The sequence below is a fragment of the Hippopotamus amphibius genome, chromosome 3 (assembly GCF_030028045.1).
Source record: "Hippopotamus amphibius kiboko isolate mHipAmp2 chromosome 3, mHipAmp2.hap2, whole genome shotgun sequence".
Lineage (NCBI taxonomy): Eukaryota > Metazoa > Chordata > Mammalia > Artiodactyla > Hippopotamidae > Hippopotamus > Hippopotamus amphibius.
The window spans coordinates 55,673,612-55,698,869 of NC_080188.1; the positions used below are offsets into that span (position 1 = coordinate 55,673,612).

The 25,258-nt window shown below is 38.6% G+C and overlaps 1 protein-coding gene across 1 annotated transcript in view; it reads left to right on the forward strand.

The window, feature by feature from the left end:
* The first annotated feature begins 13,201 nt into the window (after positions 1-13,201).
* The window catches only part of ARHGAP24 (Rho GTPase activating protein 24), a 476,239-nt gene continuing 464,182 nt past the window's right edge, over positions 13,202-25,258 (forward strand). Inside the window, exon 1 of the mRNA XM_057728038.1 lies at positions 13,202-13,331. The gene's annotated coding sequence lies outside the window, so the exon portion shown is untranslated. The remainder of the gene's footprint in view (positions 13,332-25,258) is intronic.

The window sequence follows — 25,258 nt, forward strand, 5'->3', positions numbered from 1 at the left end:
AATCCATTTTGAGTTTATTTTTGTGTGTGATGTTAGGGAGTGTTCTAATCTCATTCTTTGATATGTAGCTGTCCAGTTTTCCCAGCACCACTTATTGAAGACTGTCTTTTTGCCATTGTATATCCTTGCCTCTTTTGTCATAGATTAGTTGACCATAGGTGCATGGGTTTATGTCTGAGCCCTTATTTGTTAAATGTGTTCCCTATGTCAGGTATCGTGCTTTTTGTTCAATAGTTCATTTTATGTTCACATTCTCTGTTCTGTGAGGTGCCATCATGACACTAATGACTCCCAGCTGAAGAGGACACAGCTATGGGATGAATGGGGAGGGACAGGAGCTGACATCTGACAAGTAAATCTCTGATGAGGAGAATGCCAATTAACAAGGACCAAATGAGACTTGAATCCATTAGTAGAACCGTATATACATAGTGGCAGGAGGTCAGCCAGCAAGTGAGGAATACACTGTTGAAGAAACTGATGCCAAAGAGTAACAAAAAATAAGGATCTCCAGAGAAAATCCATGGTTCTTATAGAATAGGGGGTCAGCTTCCTGTTGGGAGTTTCTAGGAAGCCACAATTGATATTTTTGCAGTATCTTATTCCAGCCTCTGGGCCCCACCCTTTACAATTCCATTGGGTAAAACACCTATGCAGATTCTGGTATGTGTAGTTTTCTAGATCTCATAGAATCATATTATTAATAGTAGTCTAGGTGGTGTTGTGCATTGAATTATGAAATTTGAGCACTTCCATTTTTATAAAATGTTCATTAACTCCAAAGTACTTCAAATGCCTGACAGTTCCATGAATATATCATAAAATGTTTGCACTTGTGTACTTATAATATGCAAACATCAATATATGCACTGTTCATGCCAGAGCCCCTGTGTCCTGTGATATAAAACTAGTGGTCAGATGGGAGGGCAGCTGAAATCTTCTTTGAACATAAATATACTGAAGGTACCTAGTGAAAGACTAATTGATGGTAACAGGAGTTAGTCAATTTTAATAATGTAATTTGTTCAGTGTCACTATAGCAATTTAAAGAAAAAGGAAAAAAAGGTTTAAATCTCTAAATTCTATGCTGAAAGATCCAAGGTTAAGATGAGGTTGTAGCATAGCTTGTTTATTCTCATTGTTAAAAATAATGCTTAAGTTAATTAAAATTGAATTATAGTGGAATCATCTCGCTAGTCTCAATGACAGCCATTTTAATGAGTTCCATTAAAGGTGGCAATAATAATTAAGCTATTTTGAAACCAGCTCAATAATTTTCATAGGGAATCTATTGTGCACATTTCTCTTGTGTCCATGTTGGTAAAACTGTAGCAGCACGATACTTAGACTGTGGACTCTAGATACGCCCATGGCCCTGCCTGCTCTGCAGTGAATGATGTAATGAATTAATGCTGTGGGTGCTATTTGAGAAGAGTGGTTACCATCAGTTTATGTTACGCCTCTCTGCACAACTCTTCTGCCTTCAAAGAACAATGGTAACAGTAAAGAAGAGGAGACATTCTAAGACAAATTTCCCCAGTCTTTTCCCAACAACTGGGGACTCTATAAACACCAAAATATTTAAAAACCTCCTTACATATAAGTAGTTGTATTTTTAGCATCCTATTGATTAATAAAAGGAATGGCACAAAGCTCTATGATTTCAGCAGTAATTCACATTTTATTAGTCATAACTTCTACATACATAGAAGAAATACTAGTGAAGTTTTGTTTGAGCCTACGATGTTTTAGTTCTCAGTCAAAGCGGCTGTATTTTTGTCCTTCCCTTCCCTTCTCTCTCCAGGATAGGGCCACTGGTATTGTAAATCTGGAGTGAAATGAGATAGGCCCCCATGTTTCTGTAACTTCTCCTTGGGATGTGAATCTGAGTAGGAAGTTGGGGAAAAAGGAGAGTGGGTTACTATGTACTTATCAACACATCTGGCATCTACTTGCTCTTTCTATGAGCATATTTTCTTTTAACTTATCACAAAGCTCCATTTTATATATTTGTTTTTGTAATTGGAATAAAATATAAGCTAAAGGAAGAATGAAGCTGGCTATTTATTCTTTGTCCCTAATTCTGTGAATATTGAGACTTATGTAATGAATAATTAAAAGGCTCTTTATATAGGTAAATAAATCTTGACTTTACTGTGCTCAAGAATCACCAATGATGCTAGCAGACATCACTCAATGTAGATAATTTATTAATCTTCTTATTGCAGCCTTTTTTTTTAAGCTCCTTATTGGAATATAATTGCTTTACACTCTTGTACCAGCTTTTGAGGTACACCAAAGTGAATCAGCTGTATTTATACATATATCCTCATATCCTCTCCCTCCCATGACTCCCTCCCACCCTCCCTGTCCTGTCCCTCTAAGTCATCACCCATCATCAAGTTGATCTCCCTTTTTTATACAGCAACTTCCCACTAGCTATCTATTTTACAGTTGGTATTGTATATATGTCTATGCTACTCTCTCACTTCGTCCCAGCTTCCCCTTTGCCCCCCACCCCCCTCAACCCCATGTCCTCCAGTCCATTCTCTGCATCTGCATCCTTATTCTTGCCCTGTCACTGGGTTCATCAATACCTTTTTTTTTTTTTTTTTAGATTCTGTGTATATGAGCTAGCATACAGTGTTTGTTTTTCTCTTTCTGGCTTACTTTACTCTGTATGACAGACTCTAGGTCTATCCACCTCATTACATACAGCTCCATTTCATTCCTTTTTATGGCTGAGTAATATTCCATTGTATATATGTGCCACATCTTCTTTATCCATTCATCTGTTGGTGGGCATTTAGGTTGCTTCCATGTCCTAGCTATTGTAAACAGTGCTGCAATGAACATTATGGTACATGTTTCTTTTGGGATTATGGTTTTTTCTGGGTATATGCCCAGGAGTGGGATGACTGGATCATACGGTAGTTCTATCTTTAGTTTTTTAAGAAACCTCCATACTGTTTTCCATAGTGGCTGTACCAACTTACATTCCCATCAACAGTGCAGGAGGGTTCCCTTTTCTCCACACCTTCTCCAACATTTATTATTTCTAGATGTTTTGATGATGGCCATTCTGACCGGTGTGAGGTGATACCTCATTGTGGCTTTGACTTGCATTTCTCTGATGATTAGTGATGTTGAGCATCTTTTCATGTGTTTGTTGGCTGTCTGTATCTATTATTGCAGCCTTTTAAGTAAGCACTACATTTTTTAATTTTAAAGCCTCATGACTGCCCAAAAACCACACAGATTACTGATAAATAAATTTGTCATGGTGTCCTAGGTTATTACAGAGCTGTGTGTTCTTGGACTATTAATTTACATTTGAGCACAGTGTGCTTCTCCCCGGAAACAGCTATTTTCAGGGGGCATGCCTGCAGCTATTAAATAAAATACAATCATTAAAGTCACTAATCTTACCTCAATAAAGTGCAAATGCACATTTTTATTATTAATAGGTTTATCCAAATATATTATACAAAATTATATAGAGTTTCAGAAACATAAGCAGTAATTACAAAGTCAACATGGGTATAACGTGGGTCAATTAATACCATATCCACATAAGAGTACTGAATTTTTGGCCTATTAGACTTCATGTTTAGAAATTATTTTTCTTGCAAAATAACCTCTGAATATGATAATCTATTAAAGGGAACTGTATGTAGAAAAGCCTAAATTCAGATAAACATTCTAAAGTTGAATTTTTCATTAATAAAATTAAAGATCAACGTTGCTATAATCTTCTTTTCATTGACATATTAACACAAATCCTTAGTCTCAAAAATTTTAAATTAATATAATCTTTGTATGAAAAATGTATGAATTATTTTAAATAACCATTTGATTCTACTTTTTAAAACCCAATGGGGCACGTCATCAGGAATTAATAAGTCATTTTACGCAAGGCAAGTAGCTTAATCTTAAATGTTTGTTTTATAATATTAATTTTATAAAAGGCCTAATGAAATGGACATTTTTATAGTGATCCTCTGAAAGGAAAATAGAGACAGGGGAAGAAAAGGTAACTTTTGAATCACTTTTAAGCTTACAAATTATATTTCTCTAAATTTTGTCAAGTTTTGGCTTAAATAAGTACGGAAAACTTCAACCCAAATATATGCAGTTTTAGAATTTCATAAGTAATTAAAGCTAACAATGAAGATGAAAGGAATTTGTTGTTGTTTTAGGCTTTCCTTGTGTAGCATTCAATCCAGAAAGCATTTTAGTGTTTGTAAACTGATTTTCAAGGATTCGATACTTACCAAATTTCTGTCATTTGTGTATAAATAATGAGGGTTTTTTTCTATTATTATCGGTTCAAAACCAGAGATTCGGTGCAAAGCATGCTAAGAAAAACCCACCAGATAAGTACCTGGACAATTTTCACATTAAACACCTTCATTGTCCCCTACTCTATACAGAAATGCATCTAGAATTTAAAGAACAAATGAAGGAAAATATAAAGTATGTCAAGACTTGAGGACACGGGGTTGGGGTGGTGGGGAAGGGGAAGCTGGGAGGAAGTGAGAGAGTAGCATAGACATGTATACACTACCAACTGTAAAATAGATAGCTAGTGGGAAGTTACTGTGTAATAAAGGGAGATCAGCTCAATGATGGGTGATGACTTAGAGGGCCAGCAGGACAGGGAGAGTGGGAGGGAGTTGCGGGAGGGAGGGGACATGAGGATATATGTATAAATACAGCTGATTCACTTTGGTGTTCCTCAAAAACGGGTACAAGAGTGTAAAGCGATTATATTCCAATGAAGAGCTTAAACAAAACGAAACAAATCAAAACAAAACAAAGTATGTCAAGATACCTTTATATATTGCTTAAAGTGGAGGCTAGCATCTAAAATAATGATATAACATTACCATATGAAGAGTAAGCCTTTTGTTTGCCTGTAAAGATGATGCCTGAAACTTTCATAGGCTTGATCTGAGCCAAGAATAAATGTCTATATTGTAGCATCATCTCTATATTACCTTTTTTAAAAAATAAATTTATTTATTCATTTATTTATTGGCTGCATTGAGTCTTAGTTGCTGTGTGTGGGCTTTCTCTAGTTGCGGCAAGCTGGGGCTACTCTTTGTTGCAGTGCACCAGCTTCTCATTTGTGGTGGCTTCTCTTGTTGCAGAGCACAGGCTCTAGGCACATGGGCTTCAGTAGTTGTGGCTCGTGAGCTCTAGAGCACAGACTCAGTAGTTGTGGTGCACGGGCTTAGTTGCTCCACGGCATGTGGGATCTTTCCAGACCAGGGATCGAAACTTGTGTCCCCTGCATTGGCAGACGTATTCCTTTTTTCTTTCTTTTCAAGAACTTTTATTGAGATACAATTGACATGCAATAAACTGCATACATTTAAAGTGTACAATTTGATTTTTTTTCTTATTGGTAATGTGTATATGGCAATCCCAATCATCCAATTCATCCCACCCCAACCCCCCCCCCCCCCGCCCCCACTTTCCTTCCTTGATGTCCATATGTTTGCTCTTATAACTGTGTCTCTATTTCTGGGCAGGTGGATTCCAGTGCACCACCAGGGAAGTCCCTGCAGTACCTTTGAAGAAAAGGAAAAATTTACTCTAAACCCTTTTAATGAATTCACTCATTCTTAGTAATTGTATGTGAACTTCATGAAGGCACCGATAGCATCTGAACTGACTTTGCATTCTGCACAGGCCTCACGTTTGGGAGGTGTTTAATGCTTTCACCTGTATAAAGGAACCACCCATGTACCTAGCAACTAGTTACTTTCTTGAGTTTGCTCATTTCTCCCAATATTATTTTTCTCCATAAAGTTACCAGTGTTGGGCTTACCTACACTACACTTCTAATTCCTTGTGTTAGTACTTGAGTATCCATAGCAGTTTAAAGGGACTTAGGTAGGGATATGGTTAAAATTGACATTGATAGTGAACATTTACATACTGGTTGAAGTCTGGGCTTTAGACTTTAGGCTTTGAGTCTCTACTCAGCAGGATCCATGGAAATCCCCACCCCACGGAGCCTCCCACCTACCCCTTAGCATTGTGAGGAGCACCTTCTGTTCTCTCCTTGGGACTTACTGATATTTTCCTGCCAGCTGCCTTCGCGCTGCTGTCCGCTCCCTTACCTGGTGGCTCTGGTCTGCCTGCATGGGCCCTGGGAGGCCTGGCTGGGTCTGGTCGTCTGCTGTCCACTCCCTTGCCTGGTGGCTCTGGTCTGCCTGCATGGGCCCTGGGAGGCCTGGCGGGGTCTGGTCGTCTGCTGTCCACTCCCTTGCCTGGTGGCTCTGGTCTGCCTGCATGGGCCCTGGGAGGCCTGGCTGGGTCTGGTCGTCTGCTGTCCACTCCCTTGCCTGGTGGCTCTGGTCTGCCTGCATGGGCCCTGGGAGGCCTGGCGGGGTCTGGTCGTCTGTTGCTGCTGTCTGCTTCCACACATGCTGAGCACCCTCAGCTCCCAGCCCAGGTAGGGGAGAATGTCTCTGAGCGGATCTTAAAATTCTTTTATTGGGCTCCCCAAAGGGTGGTCTCCTTTTCTGTCTTCTGCTTGTTTGTTTTTGAAACCCCCTTTCTTAAGGAACTTGGAATCATTTTCCCCAAGTTTGATTAAGAGGACATTAGAATGGGCTCCTCTGATGTTCATCCAAAAGCATCTTTCTTCCTTGAAAACACATTGGTTTCTTGGGCTGAAGCCTTGGTGCTTCAGCTTCTATCTCATTGGAACTTTCCCCCACAAGAGCCATTTAGAAGCCTCTTTTTGTTCATTCTTGAGTAAAACACACTGGACAGAATGTCTTCTACTGAAGTCATCTAGGACAGAAAGACTGCTCAGCATTTAGAAACTCCACCATTTGGCCTCCTTGACCTCAACTCAATTCATTCCTTACTCCCAGCATAGCCTCTCCACTTTTGAAAACTAAGCCTTCAAAAAAGCTTGCTTTCTACCTTTTTTAAACTTTGAAAAAAGTTGAGAAATTTGATACAAGAAAAGGAGAGGGTAATAATTTTTTAGTTCTATTTGATTTTGCTGTTTGTTTGTTTTTGTATGTGTGTCGGGGGGGTTGTTTTGTTTTGTCTGCTTCATAGCCCACATTTTGAACTGCCCTTTGATTGTTGTCCTCTTGGAATATTTTGAAAATCTTTCAAAAATCATATTATTTTTTTATTGATTTCCCAGGAAGTTTTTGTTTGGTAAATTTTCAAGTATTGAGGAACTGGTTATCCTCAACACTATTCCTTATGTAATCAACCTCTATCTTTTCTATGTCTTAAGAAGCAAACTTCTAATTTCAAATTTTTTTTGTTTCACTTCAAGATCTGAAAACCAATATTCATTTCTTAGAAACTAATTTTCAAGTTTGTGGATTACCTAAACTGCTTGCTGCGCTTCCTGATATTTCTGCCTGCTTTGTGGCCAATTTGCTGTTCATTAGCACTTCCAACAAGTGGTGAGCCAAGAGAGAAAGAGGGAGAGCAGTTCATTTTGCCATTTTTTGAAAACTTGAATAAAAGGTTTTGTAGGAAAGGACACTAAAATTAATACCTGAAACAAGATTTAAAATTGGTCTGTAGGAAGATAACAATTTTTCCTTCTCACAGAAGAATGTAATGGTAACAATTATTGTCAAGCACTTGACCTGTATAAGTGATCTGTGAACAGGAAATTGTGCTGTCTTTGGCATAGGGAGATGCTGCCACCGGCACATTAATTAAAAGAATCCACAGTTTGTACTCAGATGGCTTGAATTCAAGTCTTATCTCCAACCTCCAGTAGCTTATTTGATCCCGAGCAAGGCATATGCAATATTTCTCTCTGTTCTCTCTTCTGTAAAGTGTAAGCAATATCAGATTTTTTTGTAGGGCTGCTGCAATGAAAAGACCTTACATATAGGAAGACACTTTAAAAATGCTAAGGGCTACTCCTATCACTTTACAATTATAATCATTATGATTATTTGACACTTTCTTATTTAGTTTTCATACAAGACAGTTTAAAAAGTTGATGGTTATGTCTGCACTCTGTAACAAGAAGACATTTTATTCTCTTGGATAACCTCATTGGTTTTAAGTGACTTAAAATAATGCTGAGCCCCAAGTCCTCTAGTTAACCGCCCAAACCAGGGAAATAACATTTACTCAAGCATGGGATCAATTGTGCCTAGTGTCCGAGGCCAGTAGCAGTCTTAATAGCTCAACTTTGTATCTAGACTGTATATTTCCTGTCATTGGGATAAGAATTCATAATGAGGTATAAAGGTTCTTTTTAAGTTTCAAATTATCCGAAGCTAGATAAAGCAGGCAATGCCCAGGGCAAGAAAAAAATGGGAAAGGAGGCAAAAAAGAATGTCCATTATTTAAAGAGCTTGGAATATGAAAATAAGATGAAATGAGGATATCCTAGACAAGTGATAAGGCTTGGAATATATGATACTGCAATTAGACAGATGTAAAGAACCTAATGGTAATTTACTTTCTATCTGCTTAAAAATGGAAACAATTTTTAAGTCACACATAATTTAGGTAGTCTACAAGTAAGTAATTCTTGGGAGCAGATGGTTTTATTTCAATGACAGTGTTTAATTTTCTAAAGAACACAAACTTAATGAGAAGATTCCAACATGAGAATGAGCTTGAAACATACAAAAAGGCATGCATATTGAAAATAAGCCCATCTTGCTATTACTCAGATTACTCAAATGGAATGAGATTTTAAAATATTTTAAATTCCCATGCCAGTTTTTTAATCTTATTAAGAGCTGAGTCCACAAGTGGGAAGTTTTGTGTCTGGAGGAATGTTTCAGTCTATGGGTGTACATGTGGGATGTGAATGTATGTGGTGTGTGTGTAGGGGGGTGTGAACGCGTATATGCTTGTGCTCATGGATGAGTGGAGGAAAGAGAGCTGGGATGTGAATGACAGGGATGAAGACTATCTTAGGGAAATTGTGAGTCAACCAGCTCAAGGAAACTCTAGGCTGGTGAGGGGGAGATTTAGAAATGGCCACTGACCAGGACAGGGAGGGTGGGAGGGAGTCGCGGGAGGGAGGGGATATGGGGATATATGTATAAATACAGCTGATTCACTTTGGTGTACCTCAAAAACTGGTACAGGAGTGTAAAGCAATTATATTCCAATAAAGAGTGAAAAAAAAAAAAGAAATGGCCATTAAGAGTATAAAGCAAGAGATTTTTCTGGGAGCTGACTGTAGAGAATCTGCATATCTTGGAAGGGAGAGTTTAGTTTTTTAACAGAATCCAGTGAACACCACAGTCTAGCTCTAAACAATATCAAAGGAAACCATTTTAATAGGAAATTGAGGTTTGAATTTGCAGCCCAGGCAAAGAGGATCTTGCTTTGGTTAGTAGTATGAGTCAAACCATTATTTAAGACACACACAAACACACATACAGAGGTGAAGAAACAATTAGATATACTCAAAATGTTAACAGTACTTATGTTAACGCTCTCTATATGGTCTGTATGGTGAGATCGTGGCAATTTTTAATTTCTTCTTTTACACTTCTTTGTAGCTTCACAATTTCCTGAGTTGAACTTACATTAATTTTGTAATTAGACAAAAAGCAACAAATACTATTTTAAAACTGAATGTAATCATGGATTTTTCTTGTGTGTACCGTCTAATCTGAAGGTCTAAAGGATGAAGGTATATGACAGGGGCTGTCACCAAAAATATATCAATTCAATAGGAGTATATAGTGATGGTTGACATTTTACTCCATTCAGGACCTAAACAGGCACATCACCTGCTTGTGCTTCACTTTTAAGACTCTTGACTGATAGCAGACCTGTGATGGAATTATAGAGGCAGGAAGGAATGCACCCCCACAGGACCCCTTCTCTCTTTTGCACTTTCTCTCCTTTATTCTCTCTCACAGGGTTTTAGTTGGATATTTTTGGCCCCAACATTTCAATCATAGTAGTGCTACCCCTTTTCCTGAATCACGTGATCCCAAGTGTTGGGGGGGATGGTGGGCATGAAACTCCCTCAATCTCATTCTAGTTTATTTAGCTAAGACAAAACTGGACTTTCTAAAAAATAAAAAAAATAAAAACTTCCACCAGGAAATAAAAAGAAAAACCAAAGACAGATGTCTTGAAACAGATACGCATTAAAGCCCAGCCTTCTATCTTAATTCTGAAATCAGATCTTGGCATATTCCAGTACCCACACAAATTCTGCATTGTTGGTGAGAACCTGAAGGAAATGTTAGGATTTTGGCAATTCTTGACTATTCAGTTTTGTTACTCTGTTTTTTGCCCTCTTAGGAATTTATGTTTTCCCAAAAGAAAACATCATTAAAGAGCCCCTGTATCTGATATTAATGGACATCTGGGTAACATGACAATACATAACTCTATGCTAAAGTGTTCAAAGAATCTGGCAAGGAATCTGGTGGAAAGTTTTACAATTTTTAAATTAGTAAAGTGCCTTAAAATACATTTTTAATCCATACGTGTTTAATAGTGCCGTTTGACCCATATATTTGAAATATTAGAGAAAGTGATTGTACAAATTCTTGCTGAGGTTCCTCTAACTAAACTCTAACCAAAGTGGCAGGATGGAAACAGTGTCCAAGGGGCTTTGTCTATGGATGTTTGTCCATCCTTGATTCTGGTAATACCGATACTCAAACAACTTGCCCAAGTGTAGTAAGGCCATTATCTGCTTTCTCTCCTCTTCTTCCCTCCTCCACCCACTTCTCTTCCTCTCCTTCTATTTCTTTTCTAAGTCTCTGAAATCCCTCTGGTCTTAGAAGTGTTACATATCCCCCTTGTAAATCTCCTTGTAAAGGCCCCTCAAACCTTGCTTGCCTGTTACACTGACCTTTCATAGATTGTCTTTCTGAGAATGTCTATGACTTTGGAATCCTGGAAACTTAGCCCTTACCCCTGAAGCAGTTGTGTGTTTTGTAGAGTTCATCTGAAACATGCCTTTAACTCAGAATTGAGTTGACTGGTAAAACTCAGCTTTAAGTGATGCCCTGGACAAGTTCTCACCAGAGACCCTGGGAATTGAATGACAGACACCACACTCCCTGGAGTCTGTACCAGTCACATTAGCATCCTCTGCTGGTTAGAATCTCTCCTCTTTACGAATTTATTTCTCCTTTAAAGTTGCTACAATCTGTATGAGAGATGTCTCATAGTTCCAATTAATCCACCAAGAAGAGAAAAGTAACACAGTATGAGTCCTGTGAACAACCAAGCATTTTCTAACTCAGTTTATACTCTCTGGTAACAAAGATCTTTGCTTCTAGGAAATAAATACAGTGGCCCTTCTCTTTCAGCAGAGAAGTAGAAGGGGAAGAGGAGGCTGCTTTATCCTCAAGTGACGATCTTCTTATCCTTCAGTTGTACTGTCTAGCTTAAGATAATCACACACATCATACATTTCAATGTAGTGATGTCAGCTGGAAAGGGTGGATACAGAAGCCAGATGTGAAGGGAAAGATCTTGGATGCAAAGGTGTGTCACAGAGGCATGCCTTAACCTTTGGGATTAGGGATTATCCAGCAACTACCTTGAGTTGAATTTTGTATTGTCTTGAGTCCAAATTGCTTGTGGTAATAATTGTTAGATGCTAAAATAGGTTACAGACATGATAGGTTCCTTGTCTTTTTTAAATGTCAGAATCTTGAATCATACCTATTGACACTTATCTTCCTGAGGCTCTTGAGTCCAGCAAGTGTGTGCAGACTTCATTTTAGTTAATTTCATTATTTTCCAGCTTTCATCTAAAACTGCCCACTGGCATTTACCTGCCAGGGTGCAGGTACGGCATGTAAAGCCATATGAGTTGATGAAGGTCATTTATTCCTACCAATTAGAAAATAAGCTACATTGCTTCTGGTTAGGAATTCCATACACATTTTAAAAAGGAAATAAGCAAAGAATTTTTTTCCCTGCAGAACTTAGATTCACTAAATGGCTGAGAATTCTTCTACCAGAAAATCAGGCCAGGATGGGGCAGATTACCAGAAAGAAAGACTCCAAGAAACCAGAGAAAGGATAAAACAGAAAAAAACCTATCTGTCCACACAGACTTTTATTTTTGGTGTTTCTAAATTCGAATGTGTGCTCATCCATATCACTGGAGATCCATAATGAGAATACTCTTATTTTGTGTCTTAAAGAAATCTAATGATGATTCTTAAATAATCCAAAGCAGAGGTCTATATAAAGTTTTTTGAATAATTGAGTTGGCATTACAGGTAACCAGTACTGTAATATCTAGATTTGAAATGGACATTTTTTGGTGGTGGGAGGAGCGGTGGCTGCATCAGCCAAATGTTTACTACTCTGTTCTCTTTCTTTCCTACTGTGTAATTCTGAGAGCTCTTAAACCTTGATAAGGAAGTAATGATGCTTTGAATTTCTCTAAAGATCTAACTAGAGGGCATCCATCTAAATAAACATTTCGAAGAATACAGGTTTAATGACCCATGTAATTCTGATTGGAGAAATAAGATTTTACATAGATAACTGAGGGAAGCAAGGAAAACCTTGTGAGTTTTGGTCAAAGAAATGCAGAGCGTCTAGGGGGCGGGAGACATGGTTTCTCCATCCCTCTCTGCACGCCAGCCCCAGATCTGTGATCAGTGTGTGTCTATGATATACGTGAAATAAAACGAGTGATGCCAGCTACCGGGGAACCGAGGCAGGGCTCTGTCCGGCCGTCGGGGAGCCGGGCGCCCCGCAATGTCACCCAAGCTCTAAGATAACCTAGCAGTGAGGCTTTGGGCGCGAGGAGAGGGCTCCTCCGGGCCTCCCCAGTAGTGCGGCTCGAATCTTCTGAAGCTGCCAGTTGCCAAATGAAATCTGAAACCCAGGGCTGCGTCTGAGGGTTGGCCCCGCTCAGTTGTTCCAGCCTCTTGTACTGTACATTTGCACATTCACACACAATCACTCTAACTTCTGGGACTCTTCTTTGCGCAACTGCTAAGATTTCTCAAGTGCATGTGGCAACTCAGTCCAGCTCCGGGTGGAAACCGGCGGGGCTTCGGAGGGGCTCCAAGGTCAGGGGAGCTGTCAAGGCTGCAGCGGGGACCAGAGAGGATCGAGGCGCAGGCGGCTGGGGGGAAACACCCACAACTTTCCACTCCAGCCGCAGCTCCGTCTGCCGCTGCGTATTTCCTCCAAAACCACAGCTGCGGAGCTACCAAGTGCATGGGGCGCAACACTTCCCCTTGTCGTGGGAAGTAAAGAGACTGTTCTCCTCCCCTTTTTTCTTTTCCTTTTTTCGGCTTGTCCTGGGACCCCTTTTCTTCGGAGCAGACGCCGTTCCCTGTCTGTCGTGTGCTCCGAGCAGGGTAGGTGACGCCGAGGGGGTGGGGGTGTGCTCTGGGGCCACCGTGGGAGGCTGGGACGCCGCCTCGCCTGCGCTTGGGGGCTGCGGGCACAGCTGCCTGCGACAGGGGCGGGGGCTGCAGGGGGCGAGGACGGATCGCAGGAATCCCGTGCTGGTGCAGTGTGTGTGTGTGTGTGTGTGTGTGTGTGAACGTGCGTGTGTAGATGGTGGGAAACAATGCTCCTTTATTATTTTTAAATGGATAAAAACAGCGCAAACTGATAATATGCGTTTCTAGGCTTAAAAATAGAGGGAATTAATAAAAAAAAAACTTCCCTTAGTACCTATCCTCCCTTTCCCCTCTGGTTGTTTCCTCTAATGTCTTATATTATGAGAGTTTCCTAGATAACAGATATACAGAGGTATGTTTGAATAATAAACATTCATTGCAAACAAAGCGTTGGGGAATCTTTGATGAATTTTAAGCCACTCAAAAGATTTTGTTTAGATTTTTTTAAAAGTAACTTTTCGAAGAAGTATCCAACCTCTTTTGAGGATAAATATGTAATATGTTCTCATTTAGAAAATACTTCAGACTATGTTTCTTGTACAAGTCCCCAAATAGAAGGGGAGATAATATTACTCCGGATTCCTTAGAGATGTTAGGTTTTCAGTACCAGCTAGTAATAGGGAGCCCAGACTCCCTTGTAGTCTATGCATATATTAATTCATTTAAAATATCATTTCCAAGCTCTTTCTGCTTCCCTCATAGTTCATATTACTCTTTAAAAAAACAAAAACAGAAACAGAAAAAAAACCGTAGCAGTACATTATTTCATCTTGTTCTAAAATGAGGAAATAAATAAATCATGCTGAGTATTTGAAATATAAAAGTCATAAAGTGCCTGCCTATCCATAAGTAAAACAAAATGTGTCTACTAAGTGGGACAAATTAATTGAAACCCAGGGATATTTACAATAGAGTTAAGAACTTTACTCAATTACTGAGAAGAAGATGGACAGACAGATTAAATACACTCTGTCCCCTGATTCTAATTAGAACTCAAAACCAACCCTTAAGGGCAAGAATGGGTGTTGGTCTTAAGCTGGGCATCATAAAACATAAAACACACAGAATTCATATATCAGAAAAAGCCAGAAAACAAATAGAAAGCCCACATTAGACTTGTTAACATCTCACTCTCCCTTTTAAATTTCTTAAAACTTCCTCTTCTCTGGGGATAGTTCAACCTCTAAGAGAGCCCAGTAATACAATTCCCCTTTCTGTCTTCCCTGAGTGCCTGACCTTCAGGGAGCACCTCGAGAAGTCTGTTCTCTTTAGAGCCATTACTGAGTTGTCAGAGAATACACCTTAGACATCGTGGAGGACCAAGATATTGACAAAACCTTAAAATAAATAAAATCCTCCTTCATTCAGAGGACGTATGTTCTGGTGGAAGACCTTTAAGTGGGAATAAGGGAAAAGCTGAACTTTTTCAGATCTGGAATTTAGTGTGAGGTTTGTATAAGGAATACATAACTAGTGATAAAAGGAAGGGGAATCTGTAATCCTTTCTACATGTGAAAGGCTGCTGAGACTCAGGCTGTCCTTGACTTTCAACTGTGTTATTTTGCTTTGTTATTTGGTTTTATTACTTAATCTCAGGGTCTTGGTTTTGAGAGGAGGATGGTTTCTCAGTTATGTTCTTGTGGGCTGTACATACAGCGAATGTGAACCATTTTGAAAATACAGACTTGATAGTGGGGAAGAATTGCGTTCTCAAGAAAAAAAAAATCACTGCAGAGCAAATAGCAATGCACCTTTCCAGAGAAGAGTGTCGATTTCAGTGTAAAAGTAGAATGTGTTCTGGACTGAAATTCCTAGTAAAATCCTTTCAGCTTTTGATCTGGATAGCAATGGCCAAAGCTCTGAGTTTTCATCCTCATGGTTTTATTTACTGTGTGATCTTGGGCTCTCCAGGGTGAAGGGTGGGGGTTAAGGGAAGTGGGGGTAGGGTGGGGCAGGAAGAGTGAGGAATGTGCAGCAGGTGGTAATGAGTAGTTTGAGTCTATTTATTTTGCTGTCTTGGTCAGAGCCTAGTTGTTGTTTACCAACAGTGCCCTGAATAGTTTTGCTGTGACCTACTGGCCCACTGAAGTGTGTTTGCTTTCTGGCTCTATTAGTGTCCAGGTGGGTTTCTCAAGGCTGAAAGTAGGTGGTGCTACTGCAAAGTCCAGGCCATGCATTTGGTTCCTGTTCTTAGTGTTTGCAGTGCTGTAAGACCCTCTTTGTTACCTGTGGTTATTTTCCTGTGTTTTTTCCTGGCTAGAGTTGAAGGCTTCTTTTCCCTTGAGTTGAGCTTATATAATGCTGATTTCTTCTTTCTGTCATGTTTTGAATTTTGGTAAAGCTGAATGCCTTGGAAAAATAAGTTGGGGGAGGTGGATAGAGCCTCAGCTTGGAGCCCAGTAAGGAGGGACAGCCACCCAATTGGTCATACATGAATGTGGAGAAGCTTGATGACAATGAGAACCTGAGGTATCCATTCTATACTGATCACATTTTACCGAGGAGAAAAGCAGAAGAGATTTAAAATAAATAGATGCCTGTTTACCCTTAAATTTGTGGCCGAAGGATTGAGATTTTTCCCAGGTGAGGAAAGGTATTTAAAATTAAAGTCTTAAACAGGCAACTTAGTCATGAAATTAATGTTCTTCATGTGAAGAGTTGGAACTTCATATTGAGTCTTGCAAGGGTAACCCATCTGCCTTTGCTATATGAACTCAAACTTTACAAGACTGTGATGGTTTCAGCAGCTAAGTGAAAGCACATTTGGAAGTGGAGGGATTATTGTGATGAAGAGTCAAAGAATGTTCAGTTTTCAGAGGTTGCTGTGTACACGTTTGCTTTTAAGCAACATCTCCCTTCCACTATGGCATTGCCACAATTAATCTTTATAAAGTGCAGATCTAATTGTATAAGCCCCTTGTTCTAAAACTTTTGATAGATCCCAACGATCTATAACAGTAACCCTAAAGGCTTTAGTATGGCAACGAAAGCTCTTCGAAGCCCTTCCTTTGTAGTTTTGTCTTCCTACACAAGGGCCCCTTACTCTTCATACTTCTGATTTCCTGCTCCTGGGTTTCATTCTCCTGGAATGCCCTCTGCCTGGAAAGCCCCGCTTGATTATTGGTGGTTCACTTCAAGTGGAACTTTCTTTGGAAGACTTAACCAATTCCGTTCAGGAAGAATTAATCATTTCATCTTATCTGCTTCCATGATGTTTTAAACATACCGTGAATAATTATTTTAATAATTTTTATGTGCCTCCCCCCCTCAACCAACGACAGTGAACTCCTTGATGGGTGTATTGGCGGTAGGGGAACCACCTGTATCCAGTGCCTAGCACAGTGTCTGAAGCCAAGTAGACATCTGTTAATGATTCCTTGGTAAATGAGCAAGCAAAATCATGGATGAACAAAGCAGTGGTGGACTCTGATTTATGCAGGTAGCTGTTGCCCTAAAGTTCACTTCAAAAATGTCTTTTTGGACTCAGAGTTAATTTTCCGCAAGTAACAATGCTACCAAACACAATTCACTTTCCAGACCAGCCCACACAAGCCTATTTAATTCCTGTAATAGAGGAAATATTGTCCTTTTGCTATTCTAAACAAAAGCAAAACAAAACAAAATCTAGTGTGGAACCATTTTTTCTTTCTGAAATTACAAAATACACTTGAGTTTAAAGAGAGTAGAAACAGAATAGATATACATCTTCCACAATTGTCTTTTATATTATACTGTAAAATCTGTAATCTGCCAAATCCCAGTGGGAGGTTCTGGATTTAGCTGTGAGGACTAATAATGGAGTTAAATTGGAGATTATGTTGCCTGTGGGATGGGCAATAATCTTAATTAATAAAACAAAATAGAAATACTAATTTTGGCTATTTAATAATTATCTTGAGTGCTAGTGCTTGAGGAAATCAGATTTAATTAAAGGAGAATGTGGACGGAGAGGAGGAAATTCAGAAGGGCACTTTTTGTGTTACCGATTTTTTTTTTATTATATTAGTTTTCTTTTCATCTCATTTGAGCATTTGCACTCAAAGTTCCTTCCTGAAAAAAAATGTGTCTTTGTCTACAGTTATTTCTGCTGCCTAACATGTAGAAGGGAGGTGAGTGTTACACTCCCTTTGAGCCAAAATACAGATGGGCTTGTTTCATTCTCAGAGTGGTGATACTGTTGTCACTTGCATACCTGCCATTTAGCACGTGGATAAGTTTTCAATAAAGAATGCATAATACTTGTGTTTCAGGCACCATCCAGGGACCATATATAGTTCAAGTTGCTCAAGTTGCTCTTTATATAGTATCTCTGAGAAGACTGGAAAAGCAACCATTGATATTTAAGAGTAATAGTCTACTCAGCTTTCTAAATCTTCCATACTCTATTTTCGTCAAATTATATGACTGGAAATTTACTTATCCTAATCATATTACAACTCCTTTTTGTTACATTGTCTTCATTCACTATGCTTTAATGTAATACTTTTTATTTTTTACTGGGAGTCATAGAAAAGAGGTGGGCTCCATGGAAAACATCTTGGCACTTTTTTTTAATAATTTCAATATTCCTTACATAAAGATCTCTATAAATTCATCTTTGCTTTTAGCCATTTTAAAAATGTGTCTCTTCTGATTAACTAGTGTTGTTTCTTTTTGTAGAAGAAAAGAGGCTAAAAATCACCATGTTTCTCATTTTGGCTTGTCACCCAAGAAACTCAGAACTAAATTTGATGCATAGTTGTACCCTAGTAGAGGTTTTCTAATGACATGGTTTGCATCCTTTTAGCCTTACTTTAATGCACTTAACATACCCATACCTTTTAACTAAGTTAAAAGTTAAATCAGTTATGGAAATAGGCTAAATTACCTCCATTTCTTTTTTTTTTTTTTTACTTTTTTTAGACGTAATTAAATATGAAATTCTATTTTGTAGCTTCAGTTTAGTATTTCATAGCCAATCATTTTTCCAGATTTTTTTGTGGTTCCTTGAAACATTCTAGGTACTGATTTTATACTTCCCGATAGATAAAATGGCCGTGCCTCAAATAGTACATTTCTTGAAAACCTTAGAAAGAAAATCACGTCTGAGTAATTTTGAAAGTAGGTACTTAAGACTAAACATATGAGTTCTTTTCAATAAGCATATCATAAATGTATAGAAGAGTGCCCTCAAGAATATCTCTGAAAAGCAGAAGGGAAAACTTTCTTTTTTGTACAGATGAAATCTATCAATAAATTGAGGCTAAAGTCATAATTAGGATCTATAATTAGGGCTGTATTCTGCCCATCAAACTGAGTCCTCAGAAAAGAAAGTAGTTTTTCAAATTTCCTAAGGAGGGGAACTAACTCTTATTTTGTCCTGAGTTTTTCTTTCTCTTTAAGACACATAGACTTTCATAATAATAATCACTCTAATGAATTAAGTACCTACTAAGTGTTTACCAAACAATCCATGAGATTTTTTTTTAACTTACATTACTTCTAAGCCTACAAGTAGTTGGAAATAATTAGTAATTCTAGAAGTAAACTAGATTGTATCTAATTCAGATATATTATTCTCACTATATGAGGATGTTTAGGCTCAAAGAGGTAAAACTTACTCAAGATATTATAGTTAGTAAGGGGTATAGAGTTGAGAAAAACAGATCTATCTAAATCCAAATACCCTGCTGTTTCTAATATGTCACCTCCTTTCAGTGCTTTTCTCTTACATATTATTTTTAGAGTGAAAATCTGTCTTTCAATGTGTTTGACATATAGTACAGACCCTGGCCCCAATATGGTCTCCAGGAACTGGCCTTGAAGTTCTCCTGCAGGTCTTTTAGGTGACATTCCTGTGCTGATAAGTTGGGGCCCCTGGGGTGGGTTGCCACTATCAAGTTTCTCTCATGAGAAAAGAAGCTCCCTCTACTATAGGTCGGTAACTGAATCAATCTATAGTGACTGGCTTGACCAGGTTTTATTTTCTGGCAAGAAATGAACAGCAAAGATATGGTTCATGAAACTCTAGTGATCTATCATTATTGCTTAGTTCCCAGACATTTGCCCCAAGGGCAAGTAATTTATTTGTGAAATGATCCCACGAAACCCCAGGTATGGGATGGTCTTCTTTTTTTAAGGTAAAACTTCTCATATGTCAGTAGTTTTAATATTGGATAAATCAAATTATAGTAAAAAGATGCCTATAAAGATGCAGCCCTTCTATTTTCATGAACAGTGCACTGTATTACAGTAAACCAAGTTTATATCCACCATTAAGTATGCCCTAGGAGCACTGTCAGCAATGGGTGGAGGTGGCGGAGAGAGAAGGGGGCAGGTGGTCCTAGGGCTGAGGATCAGAGATCCAACTCAAAAAAGCCGAAATTTGTACACACACACACACACACTCACACACACACACACACACACACACACACACACACACACACACACATATTTTTTTTCCCCAGGAACCTCCATACTGTTTTCCATAGCGGCTTTATAAACTTACATTCCCACCAACAGTGTACTAGGGTTCATTTGTTCCACATCCTCGCCAACATTTATTGTTTGTTATTTTTTTGATGATAGCCATTCTGACCTATGTGAGTTGGCATCTCATTACAGTTTTAATTTGCATTTCCCTGATGATTAGTGGTGTTGAGCATCTTTCATGTGCCTGTTGGCCATCTGAATGTCTTTGGAAAAATGTCTATTTAGGTGTTCTGCCCATTTAATCATTTTATCATTTTTTATATTGAGTTTATGAGCTCTTTATATACCTGGATATATATTTGAAGACAATGAAAGCACTGATATGGAAAGGTATATGTACCCCAATGTTCATGACGGCATTATTTACAACAGTCAAGACATGGAAGCAACCCAGGTATCCATCAACAGATGAATGGATAAAGAAGATGTGGTGTATGTACACAATGGAATATTATACAGCCATTAATAAAGAATGAAATGTTGCCATTTGTAACAGAGACAAATACTGTATGTTTTCACTTATATGTGGGATCTAAACAAATAAAATGAATGAACAAATATAACAAAACAGAAATAAACTCACAGAGAATAGACTAGTGGTTACCACTGGGGGAGCAGGAGTGGGGCCAGATAGGGGAAGAAGATTAAGAGGTACAAACTACTAGGTATAAAATAAGTAAGATACAAGGATGCAATTCGCAACGTGGTGAATATAGCCGATATTATATAATAACTTTAAATGTAGTATAATCTATAAAAATATTGAGTTCACTATGTTGTAAACCTGCGACTAATATAACATCATAAGCTGACTATACTTCCATTGAAAAATAAGAAAAGAAAAGCTAAGATACAGAAGGAAGGGGTTATTTCTTTTGGGGTAGCAATCAAGAAGGGGAGAAAAGTTGAGTTAGTGGTGGCAGTACTCACGGGCCACACAGAAATGAAATGGGCAGTAGAGAAAGTAATTTCAAAGCTAGTCTTTCTCGAGAAAGGAGCATTTATCATAGGAACTGTTGAAGTGCATCTCGCTCCTATTTGTAAAGATAGCTAGAGAAAAAAAATTGTCCAGCCTCCTTGAAGTGTCATCTATGATTGTTTTATTGTGTTGGGAATGTCTGGTTTTAAAATTTCTTATATGAAGAAACTTCTAACAAGAAAAGATGAGCTAGGGGAGTCAAAGGAGCCTGATGTTATCTTGTTGCACCTAATTGCATAAAACTAGGATTTAGCCACATGAGTACCAACTTTAGAATTCTGTTTTGGTTTTTGTATCTCATTACGGTTTATTACTGTGAAATGGTCAATTGCAATGTCAACAATTTTGTTCAAAGACATCTGTGGGTATACATGTTTGTGATTTGCTGTTTAGAGATTTCATACTTTGATAACAACTCACTTTCATCTTGGAATAACTTTTCCATGTCTAAGGGGTTAGCCTCAAGTTGGGAGGTTCTGTGGGGGAGCCTTGAATTTTGGTGCTTAGAAACAGGTAGAAGTTACAAGGAATCATCTGGATGAGGAACCCTGAGAACTCCCGCACAACAAATGGGGCTGCTGGAGGAGGATAGATGGGAGAAGGGGAAAGCAAGGTCACAGGACAGTAAGTATCAGAAGCCAAGGAATCAGGAGAAAAGGCAAGTTCAGAGACAGCACTGAAAACTAGACGCCAAGGGAGGGGAGGCAGTGTATGGTGTGACAAATAAGAATGTGTCCAATAATAGAAAACAATATTGAAGCCTTGCTATGTGCCAGTTATGCCAAGCTCTTGTCATGGGTTATCTCCTTTAATCCTTGAGCTCCCACGTGAGTAGGACCTATTATTATGTCTTTTTCAGATGGAAAAACTGAAACTTGGAGAGTCTTAGTAACTTACTAAAGTTACTCAGCCACTAAGTGGTAGATCTGGGATTCAAAACTAAATATGTTACTCTGAGATATTATACTAAACTTTATCATGCTCTGGAATTAGACCTGTATTCCAGCCTGGCTCTGATATACACAAGCCCTGTGACCTGGGGCAAGTTGTATTAACCTCCTTGAACCACAGATTTCCTCTCCATGAAAAAGGGCATTTAATAATACTTACTGCATAGTGTCGTTACAGGTTTTTAATTTATGAAGTGAGCATGTAGAGACTTGAAGGGTATCTAGCATCTGGTAAATGTCAATACATGTCAACAGTTATTATTATTAAATTAAATGATGAACATGGGGTTCCTGAGCAGTTGTTTTCAAACTATAAGTCTTGATCTAACAGTGGTCATAAAATCAAATCAGTGGTTCATGACTAATGTTTCCTTTTAAATGAAAACAGATAGAGCAGGATGGAATGGAATAGAAAAAAATCAGTGTTCATTATATATAAAGTATAGAAAAGTAAGAATTGTTTCATGTTTTAACTTCCGGTATTTTTAATGTGTGTGTATGCACCTCACACACTGGATAAAAATGAAAATTTCGTTCTCTGCATCTGAAGTGAGAGAATAACAGACATATTTCCACTACCAAATGTAAAATAGATAGCTAGTGGGAAGCTGCTGCATAACACAGGGAGATCAACTCGATGATGGGTGATGACTTAGAAGGCTGGGATAGGGAGGGTGGGAGGGAGTTGCAGGAGAAAGGGGGTATATGTATAAATACAGCTGATTCACTTTGGTGTACAGCAAAAACTGGCACAACAGTGTAAAGCAATTATATTAAAAAAATGAACGTTGTACTTATTGATAACTGTCAAAATAAAGTATTTTATTTTTTTACTCATTTTATTTTTTTTAGATTTATTTTATTATTTATTTAATTTTTGGCTGCATTGGGTCTTTGTTGCTGCACATGGGCTTTCTCTAGTTGTAGTGAGCAGGGGCCACTCTTCGTTGTGGTGTGTGGGCTTCTCAGTGCAGTGGCTTCTCTTGTTGCAGAGCATGGGCTCCAAGCACTCGGCCTTCAGTAGTTGTGGCTGGCAGGCTCTAGAGTGCAGGCTCAATTGTTGTGGCACATGGGCTTAGTTGCCCCTTGGCATGTGTGATCGTCCCCGTCCAGGGATCAAACCCATGTGCCCTGCATTGGCAGGTGGATTCTTAACCACTGTGCCACCAGGGAAGCCCCCAAAATAAAATATTTTAAAACATCCTTTAAAGTAGAGGTTCAGAGTGTGGTCCCAAGACCAGCAGCATCCGTTTCACCTGGGAACTTGTTAGAAATGCAAGTTACTGAGATCCACCTGGGCCCAACCATTTGAGTTTTTAACAAGGCCTCCAGGTAATTAAGGACTATTACCTATTCAAAGGTGGCATTTGGAAATCGTGATAAAATTAGGTAAGGGTATATCTAAATTACTCTTTGAGTGGTTAAAAGTATATGTTGTCTTCTATTGACTAAAGATGTTAATTTCCACAAAATGCTGTTCTGTGTTGTGTGACTTTAATTTTGTGTAGTCTTTTCTCCTATTTTTTCTTTCTTTTTTTAATAAATTTATTTATTTAATTTGTTTATTGGCTGTGTTGGATCTTCATTGCTGCACATGGGCTTTCTCTAGTTGTGGCGAGCGGGGGCTACTCTTCACTGTGGTGCGTGGGGTCCTCATTGTGGTGGCTTCTCGTCGTGGAGCGCTGGCTCTAGGTGCGTGGGCTTCAGTAGTTGAGGCACACGGGCTCTAGAGCACAGTCTCAATAGTTGCGGTACTCGGGTTTAGTTGCTCCGCCAGCATGTGGGATCTTCCCGGACTTGGGATTGAACCCGTGTGCCCTGCACTGGCAGGCGGATTCTTAACCACTGCGCCACCTAGAAAGTCCCTCTCCTATTTATCCTATGCTGCCTGCTCGCAGTGCAGGTGGGTGAGTCCCACAGAAGTCAATTACTTTACATGTAGAAGGACATTGAGTAGTTAGATCCTGTACTTTCTTCTAGAACTACAAGATAAAAGCTTAACATTCTTTGTGAGTAGCTCAGAGCCCTGAATATCTAAGTTGTGTTTAATTTGAAACATTTTAGTGATAATAGTCCAGATGTCTCAACAGCTGTAAAATTGGGAATTAAATGAAGTCATAAAAAACTGCATTCAATATTTTACTAATTGAGATATTTATTTTGTAAAACACATGCAGACAAGAGATTGGCAATCTAGTTAATGCAATACTAATACTGATGATAAACAAAAAAACATTTTGGAAAAAGTAGAAGTCATATAGATTTTTATACTGGAGTGTTTTTTCCCATTAATGAGAACAATGAATGTGTTTAAGATATTTATTGACTGTATGCCATTACTTTAAAGAGAGACCAGGTAATGTTGCATTGGCTTGCCTTTGTTCATTATTGTATTTTACTCTTGTATTTGGTTTTTTGGTTGGAGGGTGTATTTACTTTAAGATATAAAAGAATTCTGTTTGAAAATATAGCATCCAGGTTCACCAGAAAAGACTTGAGGACTTTTTCCATTTTTTTTTTGAAGAGTATTACCTTGCATTTTTAAAAAACAGCTTTTTCTGTAGGTACATATTAACTTTTCTAAAAGTAAGTTCTTAGTGGTGTGTGAAATTATTCACGACAGAATTGTCAGAAAAGAAGGGTTTCAGGGATAAGAAGAACCTTCTGGCTCACCACAGGTAACATTTTATATTTAAATAATGGCTTGAGAGATGTTTTGAAAGATCCTTCTTTACTTTGTAATCTATGGTTGGGTGAGTGAAAGGGAACGGAGCTAAGAGGAGGTGGGCTCTGATTCTGCTTCTCGTATTAATTAGCATCTGTGAACTCAGGCAAGTCATTTCATTTTTCTGGACTTTAGTCTCCTTATCTATAAAATAAATATTTTGGAGTAAATATTTCCTAAGATTGTTCCAGCTTTGAAAAAGGTGTCTGTGGCTAAATGGTAGTATGTTTCTTCTGAGCAATTTTGATAAGAGTGTGGCTATGTGTGTAATTGACAGGGCTGTGAAATTTGGATGTTTGACTTTATAGAGAAGTGAGGATCTGGAAGTCTCTAGATTACATGATAAAGTTTAGCCTGACCTTTCCTTGTGCCAATGGGCTAGTTTTTATCAGCTGTGGGTTTGGAGGCATGGGTGATACCACTCACTAGGATGCTTTTGAAAATACATGAAGGTGTTTTTGGTCATAACAATGACTGGGTGAAGCTGCTGGCAGTCAGTGCCCGGGCGTCAAGAATGCCTTATGTCTTACAATGTGTGTGACAGTCCCTCACTATGAAGAATTTTCTTTCCCCAAATGCCAAAAACATCTCCATTGCAAAACCAGCAAATAAAAGATTGAGTTCGAACTCCATATTTTATAAAGTCATCTGGGAAATTGTAATGAAGTTGTTGTCTACTTTCTGCTGTTTCAGTAACACAAATGCAAACACTATCTATTCTTAGATGACAACTGGTGTTGATGGTGCACAG